This window comes from Fukomys damarensis, unplaced genomic scaffold (genome assembly GCF_012274545.1).
Source record: "Fukomys damarensis isolate Sample0158 unplaced genomic scaffold, DMR_v1.0_HiC HiC_scaffold_10, whole genome shotgun sequence".
Classification (NCBI taxonomy): Eukaryota; Metazoa; Chordata; class Mammalia; order Rodentia; family Bathyergidae; genus Fukomys; species Fukomys damarensis.
The window spans coordinates 20,343,692-20,356,843 of NW_022900922.1; the positions used below are offsets into that span (position 1 = coordinate 20,343,692).

The 13,152-nt window shown below is 38.2% G+C and overlaps 2 long non-coding RNA genes across 2 annotated transcripts in view; both read right to left on the reverse strand.

Annotated features, from left to right (window-relative positions):
- LOC117285463 overlaps positions 1 to 6,141 on the reverse strand; it is a 36,924-nt gene extending 30,783 nt beyond the window's left edge. Inside the window, exons 1-2 of the long non-coding RNA XR_004516498.1 lie at positions 5,946 to 6,141; positions 816 to 992 (exon numbers count right to left, since the gene is read on the reverse strand). This is a non-coding gene — a long non-coding RNA (uncharacterized LOC117285463). The remainder of the gene's footprint in view (positions 1 to 815; positions 993 to 5,945) is intronic.
- Positions 6,142 to 11,288: 5,147 nt separating this feature from the next.
- Positions 11,289 to 13,152, reverse strand: part of LOC104861479 — a 427,158-nt gene continuing 425,294 nt past the window's right edge. Inside the window, exon 10 of the long non-coding RNA XR_004516504.1 lies at positions 11,289 to 11,446. This is a non-coding gene — a long non-coding RNA (uncharacterized LOC104861479). The remainder of the gene's footprint in view (positions 11,447 to 13,152) is intronic.

Below are 13,152 nucleotides of genomic sequence, written 5' to 3' on the forward strand. Positions count from 1 at the left end.
GAGGGGACGGGAGGGAGAAAGGTGGAGGGAGAGCGGGGAGGGAGAGGGAAAATAAAGCCTGGCAATGCAAAGAAAATACAACATTGCCAAAGACAATTGGATGGACTGTTAGGAATGTCAGATTGGATTTTATCCAGGGTCCCATCAGTATGGATCAGTTACTGATCCATAAAAGGAACCAGGACTATTGATGCATTAAATGTATTTTTATTTATTAAAGTGAAAAAAAGACATGATTTATGTCAAATCATTAAGCTCAATATGCAAATCTTCTTGGTTATTTATAAAACTAGTAAATGTTGTATAAAATAAAGCAGTTTCTGAAAAGAACTTGGATTAGTGTTTGATCAACTCAACTAAGGCAAAATAAATTCCCCTACAACAAGCAGTATGATTTTTAAAAACTTAATTAAATTCCCTTAAAATTATCAAACTGCATTTATAAAGTGCCCTACTTCATATGCCTGATTGAGTAAATTTATGATCTTACCAAGCAAAATTTTGCCAAGTTAGGAACAAATCATTAAAGTTTAAATAAATTAAAATTACAAATGTAGCGAATTTAAAATTCTCCTAAGCATTCCAGCACTGATTACAAATTTATCGGTATGCATTTCTACAACAACAAAAAAATTGCATAAATTGATTGCGTTAATTAAAATGAAAATTGGAATCAAAAGCCTGGTTTTGCAGATTCTGTTTTGAACCTTCTTATTCAAAGCAAAGTCAACAGTGTTGGCATCCCCTGAGGCTTATCAGAAACGTTAAATCTCTAACTCCACCCAGAAGCACTAAATCAGAATTTTGAGCCCTACCTGAAGAAAGGGTAATAAGAGACGTTTCTTCGGTTTCTGAGCTGGAGTAGATCCCAAGTTCGCGCGGTCTACCCCAGCGAAGGCGAGCCTTTGAGAGCTTTCAATGATTAAAAACAGCCCGATGCGATCCACCTGCAGTAGGTCCGCCGCTGGATCCATTCTGCCTTCTCTTCTTTCCTTTCCAATAGAATGCGGCAATCCAGAAAGTAAATTATACCATCGGCTTCATTTGCAGTCTTCCAACCCTAAGCATGCTATAGTTCCTGTAGTTATATAGTTTAATTTCATAAAATACTCCATAAGTAAAGCCTTAGCAGGTGTGGGGCGTTGTGCCGGCCTCTTAGGGATCTTAGGGCTTTAAGAACAAAAGCCAAGAGCAAGCCTGTTGTGATGGGGGAATACAGGTGCATCTGACTGAGATATGGGCTAAAGGGCAGCAACCAATCAGCAGCAAGGAGAGCTGAGTAACAATGTCAGATTGGCTACTTGCAAACCTCCCTCAAAAAACGGGGGCACGGAGTATATTTGTAGTTTCTGCAAAATTGCAGGGGCTTCCACGAACAATTAGAAGATTCTATGGAAAATCCGCCAACAACTAAGGCCACAGATTTCTCATTAGATGAAAGTTACCGATTGAATCGGCTGAATGGACTTTAAACTCCAGGAAGGAGTTTTACTACAATGTAGACACCAAATTCTCTAAGAAGTGTGAGGTGCAATACTGCCGGCTGATACAGCCACTAAGCTTGAGTTGAAAATGAAGAATGATTAAGACGCAAAAAATAAAAAGAGGAAGAGAAAAGCGCACTGTAAGTGCAACATAGATACCTGCAGCTGTGAGCAAGGTTGGCTCATCCCGAGCCTAGCTGAGTGTCATTCTCACCTGGAAAGAGGACCCGGCTCAGGTGGGGGTAAAACACTGACATAGGGATATTGCTGTCCAGGCCTTGGGGCCGCGCTGTCATGGAAAAGTGATACTGGAAAGCAACACTGTACCTCCATCAAACATAGAAACATATAACAAGGACCTATGCTAAATATGTGACTAGCTAACCAAACATGTCAGTTCATATTCATTTCAAATATGGCTGCTCCTGAATGTAAAAGTTTTCAAGGCCCAGAGACGAAACCAGTGGCTGCAAGAAGTAAACTCCTATAATCTGTACCAGTTGGATTATCTCCAAAGCCTGTTGCTGATAATCAGGGTCATATTTTCTCAAGAGGGATAATTAATGGTAAAAACTAAGTGCTGTTGTTGAAGGAAGAAAGGAATCAGGTGAAAGAGAGAGTGAAGGCACTAGTACATTCTTGAGCTAGAAAAGGTTTCCTCAGTTGCAGACTATTTTTAAATAGCTAATTTATCATTAGCATTATACTGTGGTGGACTATGCCATATAACAATAATTTTTGTTTTACTTAAAAATTTTCCACTAGTAAAGACTCTAATTCTCAGGCCATTTGTGTGCTACACCACTGGACTGAAAACTTAAGCAATTGCTCTGCTCAGCAGAGAAATATTGCTTCCTATTAATTTATGGCTTAGGAAATATTTTGGAGACAAAACTGAAAAATTAATTTAGATTGGTCCCAGAGGAGTTGCTTCTAATGGTTCGGTTAATTTAGTTTGGAAGGAAACGTGTTAAAGTTGATGAAAATGGCAAAGACCTACTAGCCCGTATCTAATCTAGATGTTTTTGGAAACAGAGCTCATCTTTATAATTAGAGTTGTTAGAACCCACTTTAACTTTATTAGCAATAATTAACATTTCTATAGTACTTCAGTTTACAAGGCACTTTCTCATAATCCATTAAATTTTGAAACCATCATAATCAAATGCTATTCAGTATTAGTGCCCTGTTGCTGGTACAACATATGACAACATTCTTAGTGGGTTGAAATAATGCATTTATTTATTTTATTACATTTCCAGAAGTTCAAAACAGGTGTCACTGGGCTAAATCCAAGGCAGATGTTAATCTATTGCTTATTCAAATCCATCATGAGATTTTAGTCCAAAAGAAAAGTTCTATGAGAAATTCTAAAGGAATTTCTTTTTTTTTTTTTTTTTGGTACAGGGAATTGAACTCGGGTCCTTACGCTTGCAAGGCTGGCCACCGAACCACTGACCTAAATCCCTGGCCCATCTATAAGGAATTTCTATCAGGACATGTTCAGCAATTTTTCTAGACCATTCAAAACTTTCCTTCAGTAATTATTGTTAATATTCACTATTTAATTCACTAAGAGTAGGATAAATAAAAACTAAATAGCAGCAATTTTCATAAAGTAATATATTCTCAGTTTCAGTTTTCACTTAAAATATGAAAAAAGATCTGAGCTCCCATTATAAAAACTGCTTAAATTTTTAGTATTTCCACATATTAAAATATAATGTCTTAAATCAGCAAGAGGGCAAATAAAATCTTCCATAGCACACAACCTAAAACATACCAAAAAATCAAAGAATTGCCCCTCTGGAACTTGGAGAATAAAAGGAATCATTAGAAAATGCAGAAACCTCTAGTTCCTGCCATTCCATCAGAAGCAGTCCTGTCTCTTGACTTGGGAAGACTCATCCCTTTTACAGCATCAGGAAACTGGAGACGATGTTAGCTCCTAAAATGTCACACCTTTCACAGTATCTCCTGGTTTTCTTTGTGTGTGTGTGTGTGTGTGTGTGTGTGTGTGTGTGTGTGTGTGGTGTGCTGGGGATCAAACTCAGGTCCTTGTGCTTGCAAGGCAGGCAGCGGAACCACTGAGCTAAATCCAGGGCCCCTATCTCCTGCTTCTAAAGAGCAAAGATAGCACTGATATTTGGAGCGCATCTAAATAAAAATCATAAACAATAATATTAATAATAAGGTCCACCTATGAATGTGCACATGTAAGAAATGTTTAAAGACAAAGAAGAATAAATAATAGATTGAAATTATCCTCCCCAAATAAGAGTAATGTGATGATAAAATGCTTGTATACAGTAGGTCAAAATTTAATGAAGATTATACTTTGTCATGAATGAATGCTAAAGGTTTAAGACATTTTCTAAAAGAACTAAAAGAGATTATTTTCTAAACTAGTAGAAGGTCAAAAAGATGGTAAACTATTTTCTAATTAAAGGTAAAAACTAATGTTAGAAAAAACAAAGAGAAGAAATACGGTAATAGAAAATGAAAAATTACAGAGCAGAAGATGGATGAAATGTAGCAGCAATCACAATAAATATAAAGGATAAAACTTGTTCATTGAAAGACAGAGATTTTCACACTAGATTTTAAAAACACCATTCTATTTCAAGAAATCACACGAAAAAATTGAAAAGAAAAAATAGAAAAGATTACTAGGAAGTTCTAACCACATAAATCTTGCATAGTAATATAATAGCAGACATTTAAAGTTGAATAGTACAGTATTTAACCAGGTATGCTGACATATACCTGTAATTCCAGCTACTCAAGAGGCAGCAGCAGAAAGATTATAAATTTGAAGCCAGCCTGAACAACTTAGCCAGACACTATTTCAAAATAACATTTTAAAAGATCTGGGGACATAGTTCAATGTGAGAGCACTGATCCACCATGCACAAACCCCTCAATTAAATCCCTGTGCCCACTTCCAACATACACATGCACTGCACATGCATACACACACACACACACACACACACACACACACAAACACACACACATACTGAATAGCACACAGCACTGAAATACTGTTTCCTTGAATTAAGGTGCCACAGTGCTATACATTTTTAAAATTTGTTAACAATAAATAAGTGTTAAATTGCTAATGCAGCTAAGGAGGTATTAAACCTAACCCAGACACTTTGAGCAATAAATTAATATTACTGGCTAATAGGAAATATTCTAACTGCTTCCTTTTGCTAGAAAAATAATCACTATGGACACTTTCACAATCTGAGCCTCTTTTCTGGAGAAATTATGAATAAACATGCATTGATATGGCACTTTCTCCTACCATTTGTAAAACAGATAGAAAAAATTAAAATTAATAAATATATTTTAAAATGGCAGAAGAATGACCCCTGTCAAATAGTCCTTTGTTCTACATATGCCAGTTTGAACCTTCTCCAACCCAGTACCACCTCCACTGCTGAGCTAACTGCTGCTGAGATTTATTTGTGTTTGTTTTGTCCTGAATCAGTGTTCTATTTGAGAGGGGCAAATCTCCAAGCACATTAATCATTAGGATAAATGAATCACATTGTTGAGGGCCTGGACAAGTCTTCAATTCTTCAACCAGATAGATCCATTTAAAAGTTCCTCACCCCAGTGGCTCCAAGTGTGTGGTCCCCTAACTGAGAGCTTCAGCATCACCTGAGAACTTGCTAGAAATGCACTTTTTATGGGCCCCATCCCAGATCTGCTGACTCAGACTCTGGGGGTGTGACCAGCAAGCCGTGTTTTCCTATGACTTCTGAGTGAATCTGATTATTTAAGGATCCTGGTTCTCTTCACAAGTTCAAGATTGGCTTTCAAAATCCAGCAACAAAATACACAGAAAGGCAGGATCAAACAGCAGAAAGCAATACAGAATTTTCTGGGCTTTATTTCCCTTATGCAAATACCTGCAAGACTGAGATAAATGTTGCACTAGAATCTCTAAAAGTGCTGGGAAACACAGATAATAACTTCCTTTTTCTTAACACGATTACCTATTTTCAACAGGCATTCTTAATCAGTATAATCATGTTAGAATGTCTCCATCCTGACCTACTTGTTATATAGAACAAGAAAAATAAATAGGCTTTTTAAACAGCACATTCTTCTAACATATGATCACTAGACAGAGTCCTCCTGAATGGTAAGAGAGGAATTTAGCATTCATTTCCAACTTTAGGGTTTTTAAGTAAAAAAGATCTTTTAATCATTCCATGAGTAAAAGAAAAGCTGAGCTGACATTTTAAAATAAAACTGAAGTTAATATATTTGCTGTGTGTGTACTATTTGAAAGAGATGCCAAGAAGTTGGTTTGTTTAGAGTTCAGTTCAGCTTTGGGATTTAACAAATATGACTGTCAAACATAAACCTTAAGTTAAACCTAAACAATTAAAGTGCTACATGTGTGCATAAATTTGCCAAAGCAAGCTAGAGAAACCCATCACTCACCTTTAATCCTTTTCTAATCTTTGGGATGAAAGAGGAGACTTCAGGCCAGGGTTTCACCAAAGTATTAGGGACTGACAGTGATTCCTCAGTAAAGATGCTAGAAGTGATTCTCCAGCAACATATAGGAAATTCATTAATACAATGGATTCAGACCACAGAAAAAAGCAGGAGCCAAACTTCCTGAAATAGTAAGTACTCTCCCCCATCTTGAGAAATATCTGTCAAACAGAAACTATCAATTCTTGCAAATTTAGCATAAAAGTTGATATATAATTATTGTTGTCAGTCCACAGTTGAAAGAATTTGGCAATCAGTAACCAAGCTGATGAATGTCTATAATCTGTGGCATATAGAAATTGTTGAATCAATGATTTATTGTTTTGGTTGGAAAATATAAAATTTAGAAAGTATTTCTACTCTTTGGAGGAAGACTCATTGGATCATTTTCTGTGCTTTTAGCTTCATAAAACTACAAAAACAAAGTGGAAAAAAAACTTAGGAGAATTATATTAAAGGCCCCTTAAATACTTTTCCAGTCATTTAAGATATCCTATATTATAATAAATTACTTCAAGAGATCACCATTCCTGCACCATCCAAATACAGAGTAGCAGAAATAATTCATGAACTTTCTGGTTTACATGAAAAAGAAAAATTAAAAATAAAATATAGTGCATGATAACAGTGATCTATGACTTTGGGCAAGTTTCTTACATATTCTACCCTTTAATGTCATCTTCTATACATTGGACGAGAAATAGTTACATATCAGGATGTTGTTAGGTTTCAATGAGATAAGGCTTATCACCCATGCCTGGAACATAGTAAGTGTCTAATAAAAATAAAACATACATGTAACAACCATGTTGACAAAAACTCTAGTAATGAACAGCATAATAATTGCTATACAATTAACTGCTCTACAATAAAGAAAGTTGTGTGACATGCCTCTTACTTTAATCGGGACAATGGCTTCTATTTAGTTGCCTTGCCAGCAATGAGATCACACGGGCATTTCAGAACATTTGCAACTCCCTCCGGCATATTGGTCAGATTTCCCAGATACAGTTGGCCTGGGTTTTTTGGTGGATCATAATGTTGCCCCCTGTCCTGGTGCAGTTTCTGTTGCTGTAACAGAGTACCCAGGCCCAGGTAATTTACCCATAAAAGAAGCAAGGAGCTCATGGTTCTGGAGGTTGGATTTACAAGCTGATGTAGCTGCATGGTACAAGGGCCTTATCAGCTGCATCACGACAGGACAGAAAAGTGGAAGGCCATGCAGGTGAATACAAAAGGGAAAAAAGCACAAAGGCGGCCTCGTGTCCTTCTTAGCTTCTTGTTTGTGGAACAAAATACCCAGCATCCACAATTTAAAGAAGGAAAAGTTTATTGTTGCTCTCATTCTGTAAAGGTTTCAGCCCATGGTCAGCTGACTCCATGGCAAAGAGAAGACAGCACCATTGAAAATTCGGTTAATTTTTTCATCTACAACTAGAATGAGAATATGAAGACTTGCTTCAGCTACAAAATTTAAACTTGATCAAAAAGGGAACTAAGACAACAGAAAAGAATTTCTTTTGTTACTGCAGTAGAGCTAACTCAGTATATTTACTGAGAAATAAATCTTGAAGATGAAATAGTCATACACACACACACACACACACACACACACACATAATTAGCTTTAACAGCATATAAAAATGCACAGATTTGAAAATCACTTCAGCCATACACAGGCCTGAGCAGAGTTAAAAGCATATTGATAATTAATTGAAATAAGTCAAACACACAACTTTAAATATCACATGGTTTCTCATCTATGAGAAACCCAAGTATAAACAAAGAACAAAACAAAAGACAGATAATAAATAGGAAGTAAGAGATAGATCGTTCTCAAAGAGGAAGGTAGTCAAGAAAGAGAGGGAAGGAGAGGGAAGAAGGAAAAGGAGAGGAGAAAAAGAATTCAGATGTGTTTTGTCCATGTGGCAACTCCACACAGGAATGTAAACATGATATATTGCAATCATACGCCAAAAAAAGGAAGGCATCAGAGATGGCGGAAAGGGGAGGGAGGGAATGGAAAGGGGAAGAAAAAAATGAATGAAGATGTGCAATGTACCTGCATCAAATCCCTACAAGGAACGGAAACATGATGCAGTACAAACATGTACTAATAGAAAGTTTTTAAACCCAGTATAAAAAGCATATTAATATAAGAACTGCATTTGTCCATACTGTCTGACATTTAAATGCACTGAATGAGTGATATTTTTTCAGAAAACAAATTGTATGTAAGGAAGCATAAAAAAATAAAAGGAAGAAAAGGACTAAAGATGTTGGGACAGTGAGAAGGGTACAGGAAGGGGAATAAGGGAAAGGGAAAAAATACGAGAAAATGTAAAAATGGAATTAAAGTCTTTGTAGGTAGGGAGGGGAAGAGGGGATGAAGGGAGGGTGGGGACAAGGGGAAAAATGAGAACCAAGACCTGTCATGGAAAGGTACAATATCCCAGTAATGAATGTAACTTTACTGTCTAACTAGAATGTACCAATAAATTCAATTTTAAAAAAACTACTAAAAGTAAAATCCTACTAAACTAAATTTCCACTGGCCTTAATAAACAGAAGGCTACTAAAATGTTTCCTTATAACAGCATTTTAATTAAGTTTTCTTGTTTTACCCCAGCCTGATAATCTTTGTCTTGTCTTGGAGAATTTAATCCATTTACATTTAATTACTTGTACATCTGGTTAAATCTACCATTTTGCCATTCATTTTTCTTTATATGCTACATTATAGGCACACCTTGGAGCTATTGTAGGTTTGGTTCCAGACCACTAAAATTCAATAAAAACTGCAATAAAGTGACTTGTGAATTTTTTGGCTTCTCAGTGCATACAGAATTTATGTTTACACTATACTGTAGTCCATTATGTCAGAAATAACATTGTGTCTTTAAAAAGCAGCATAAATGCCTTAATTTAAGAATACTTTACTGCTAAAAAATGCTAACAATCACCTGAGCTAATGGCATTAATAGATTTGTTTCAGGGTTGCCACACACCTTCAACTTGAAAAAAAAATTAATAAAATAATATCTGTGAAGCACAGTAAAGTGGAATGTAATAAAACAAGAAAATGGGTATACCGTACTTACTCTTTTTGCCTTCTTTAGGGTTAATCAGTAACTTTTAATAATGTTATTTTCTTCTTTGTAAATATTTTCCTCTTTCTGCCTCTCTGCTTCCTCTTGGAATCAACATTTTTTTATATGAAGCATTCAAGATGCTTATAGTCAATTCGTGATGGTGAAGCATTCTCCGTGTGCAAGTTTGTTGAGGTCTCAACCCCTAAGGTCTGTCCTGGGGCCCTCTCTATAGTGAAGGACAAAGAACTTCAATTTTGGTCTCCTGGGCCTGACATATCTACCAAAATTCTGCACAGCTCGTTAACCTTTCAGCTGCCATTTGCAAATTAGCATGACCATTTTACAGGAAAGGCAGAGCAAAAATGGCGTTGGCCTCCTTCTGGTTCTCCCACCTCTAGCATCTTGGGTTAAATGCTAACCCCCAAGAGATGAGAAAACCCCAGTTCCTCTATTTTTAAATCAGGGAGAGAGCCAGAACCTAAAAGGATCCCTTTATTATGTTATAGTTTGGGTGTGAATAGCACTAGGTGAAAACAGAGGAACAAAGGGGAAATTAAGGTTTGCTACTGATGGATTTCTAAAGAAGTCCTAGTGCAAAGTTTTAACCAGAAACAGGATAACTGCCTGTCACTATTCACCGAGGGTCATTTCAGTTGATGCCTCCATAATAATAAGTGGCTAGTTTGGAAATTCATCCAGGTCTCAAATACTGTTTAAGCTGCATAGGAAAATAGAAGAGGGCATAAAAGACTGAACATATTTTAGGAACAGAAAGGCCTCCTGGCACAGCAGAGCAATGAAAAAAGACACCTCCCTCGGCCCAGTCAGGCCGTGAATACAGCAGTGTGGAGCCTCATATAAAAGCAACAAGTACAACAAGGTCTGCAGCTCCCAGAGGAGCTGAGAAGGAGAAACACTGGAAGAAACTCCTGTACCCAACTGAAAGCCACCGAAAGGCAAAGGAACAGCTAAAGAAGATTCGGAAAGTAATTATAATTCTCTACATAAAAGATGATGTGGACATGAATAAAGGCACGGGGAATAAAGAAAGGGAGAAGAGAGGCACAAAAAACACACAGGACATAAAATCAAACCAACGAGTGACTGATTCTGAGGAGAAATGGAGATGAGAATGATCCCACGCTCTCCGTCTGCCTCCAAGGACTTTTGAACAAACATTTCTAAGAAATCTTACGCAAAATTTTATTAAATGCATGTTCTCTGCTGTGAGCAACGCACCCTACTCTTGTTACATGAAAGAGAAAAGCCCAAGGGAGATGGAGAAAAGAGGGTCAGAAAACAAAAGGAAAAAACACTCTGTCCTTGTTTCTGACACAGTAGCACAGCGGCATGAATATTTCAGGACATCTGTTATTACAGAACACATAGGCATAGGTCCTTTTCTTGGAGAGACAGAGAGTGGAGGAGCTTCAGCTCTCGTAAGGAAGGATCACAGATTAGACGGTTGAAACAACAACTCTCCTTCCTCCCAGTTCTGAAAGCTGGGACGCCCAAGCTCAAGAGGCAGCTGCCCAACGCGTGTCCTGGGAAGGAAGGTCCTGCACCTCCTCTTCGCTTCGTCCCACAGTGGAGGGAGGGGTGAGGACTCCCTCTCTCTCCCTCTCCCCCCCCACTCCCTTCCTCTCTCTCCTACTCTCTCTCCCTCCCTCTCTCCTTTCTTCTTCTTTTCTCCTTCTCTTTAAACTCTTCCTCCTTCTCCCCTTCAACCTCCTCCTGCTTTTCTTCTTTCCTAGCCCTATTCCCTAGGGCCCCACTCCCATAAACTCCTTGCCTCATTACCTTAATCACCTACTAAATACCCTACCTCCAGAGACAGTCACACGGGGCCTTAGAGTTTCAGTGTACAAACTTCTGGGGAGGGTACACAATCCAGTCCGGAGCGGACACACAGTACAGTTCTTTTAGGGCCTTTTCAGTATTATTCCAGTTTGAGGCCAAACTGCTGAGGGGTGCTGCTGTTCCAAAGATCCAGAAAACAGGAATTGAACAAAGCCTCTTCACAACATTCTAAACAGGCAACTGAAAGACAGGGTTCATGCTTCGGTGGCTAAGAAGGTGGAAAAAGAGACGCAGCAAGAAAGAAAATTAAAAACTTAAGTCAATATAATCATACTAGCAGCAGGGAATCGCATCATTGCCTGCCGCCTGCCGTCATTAATGGAACACTTGCCTGTCAGGGGTGAGATCCGAGCAGTTGTCCTTGGTGACATCCCCTGAGTGTGGGCATCAGATGTGGCCCTGGTGATGCACCTGGTACCACCCAGCCCCAGGTCCCCATGCAGCGAGGCCCCTGGGTGCTGCACTGTTTCTCTGATTCGTTTCTTCCTGCACCTGGAAATATTCATTTCAAACAATTTTATTAAAGCATATTATAGATATGATAAAGTTCACACCTTCTACTTGTACAACTCATTGAATTTTAGATAGCTGAAGAACTGTGAAACCATCATCCATCTATTTTTAGAACAGTTCAGCCACCCTTTAAAAGGCACTTCTGCCATTTATAGTCACGCCCCACTCTTCTCCCTGCCCTAGTTAACCACTACCCTACTTTCTGTTTCTAAAGATATTCACTTTCCAAGTAACTCAGAAAATGCCTCTCATCTATTTCCCTACTAGAGTAATGAAATGGCAGGATCTTTTCCACATCTATGTATATATGCATATATTGAACATGCATCCTAACACCAGTTCTGCATGTGGACACTAACAGAAAGAAACCAATGGATTGAGCCACTGTTTTGAGTTTTCATTTCACTAAGACCCCCCGCACAAAACACTGCTGATTCAAACTCAGGAGGTGGGTACCCTGCAGATCTCCCAGTTACAAGGCCAATCCAGCAATTCCGTTTATAAGGAGAAATGAGATACCAGTTTGTTAGACCTCTTCAGTTGGGCAAACTAAAAATCAGCACACAGCAAGAACAAGAGAGTAACTTGCCGAGGAGCACGGCTTCTGCACATGTGACTTCTTCTCTGCTCTTCCCTCTGAGGGAAACTGCAGCCCTGTCTTCCAGTTTCACAGTCATGAAACCATGTGTGTCTGTAAGTTCTGGACATTTCCACTCGTTTGACTGGCTATGTTTCAGTGCCTGGTTATCTGTGTAGTTTTTTTACGGTGGTGGATTTTTCTAAGCCCTATTCAGGTTTTTTATACTGTTATCCAAAACTGAATACTTATTGAAAATTAACCATGCATTAGATAATAAGAAAAGGGAGGCAATCAGTAGTTACAGCTGCCACCTTCCAAAGTCTAAGGAAAGACAACTGAACCAGTACACTTAGTTTTATTTTATGGAATGGGCAGAAATACACGAGAATATTTGAGAGAAAGATGTCTGTTCTGAAAGAACATTCAATATTAGAATTGTTATGACTGATTTTTAATTGAGATATAAGTACATCTTGAAATTCTAAGGAGCGTTGAAAATGAAATTTTATATTTCTCAAACTCAGACATAGAGTTTAAAACTTCATCACTGAATTTTTATTTATTATGCTAAATAAGGGATAACATAAGAATTGAAAACTTTCAAAGAGTTTCAGAGCCAGGGACTTAGCTCAGAGGTACCACTGCCTGCCTCTAAAGTGCAAGGATCCAAGTTCAATCCCCATTACCAAAAAAAAAAAGTTACAGTAGGAATGCCATGAAAGCCCAAATGAGAGCTTACTTCCTGATAACCAAGGAGGACTTCAAGGAGCAGGTGGCAACAGAGACAGGCAAGAGCAGACCACACATCTGCAAACCTAGGGTCTGTTGGGGGAGCAAATGAGATGCAGGAGAGTCAGCTCAAGTCACCCAGAATTACACGGGAAAAGCAGCTGGGATAATGATCATCTCCATTTAATCCATGGGAAGACAGAGGACCATGGACTATTTGACCCGGAAATGAAACTCAGGACTTTTGAAACTAAAATCTGGTGATCTCTTAGTGATCCTTTCACACTACCACACTGCCTCTCTGAAACGAGGGGCTGATGGTAGTTGAAAGCCTAAAAGAATACACTCATGACCTCTTAACTGTGTTATATTACAC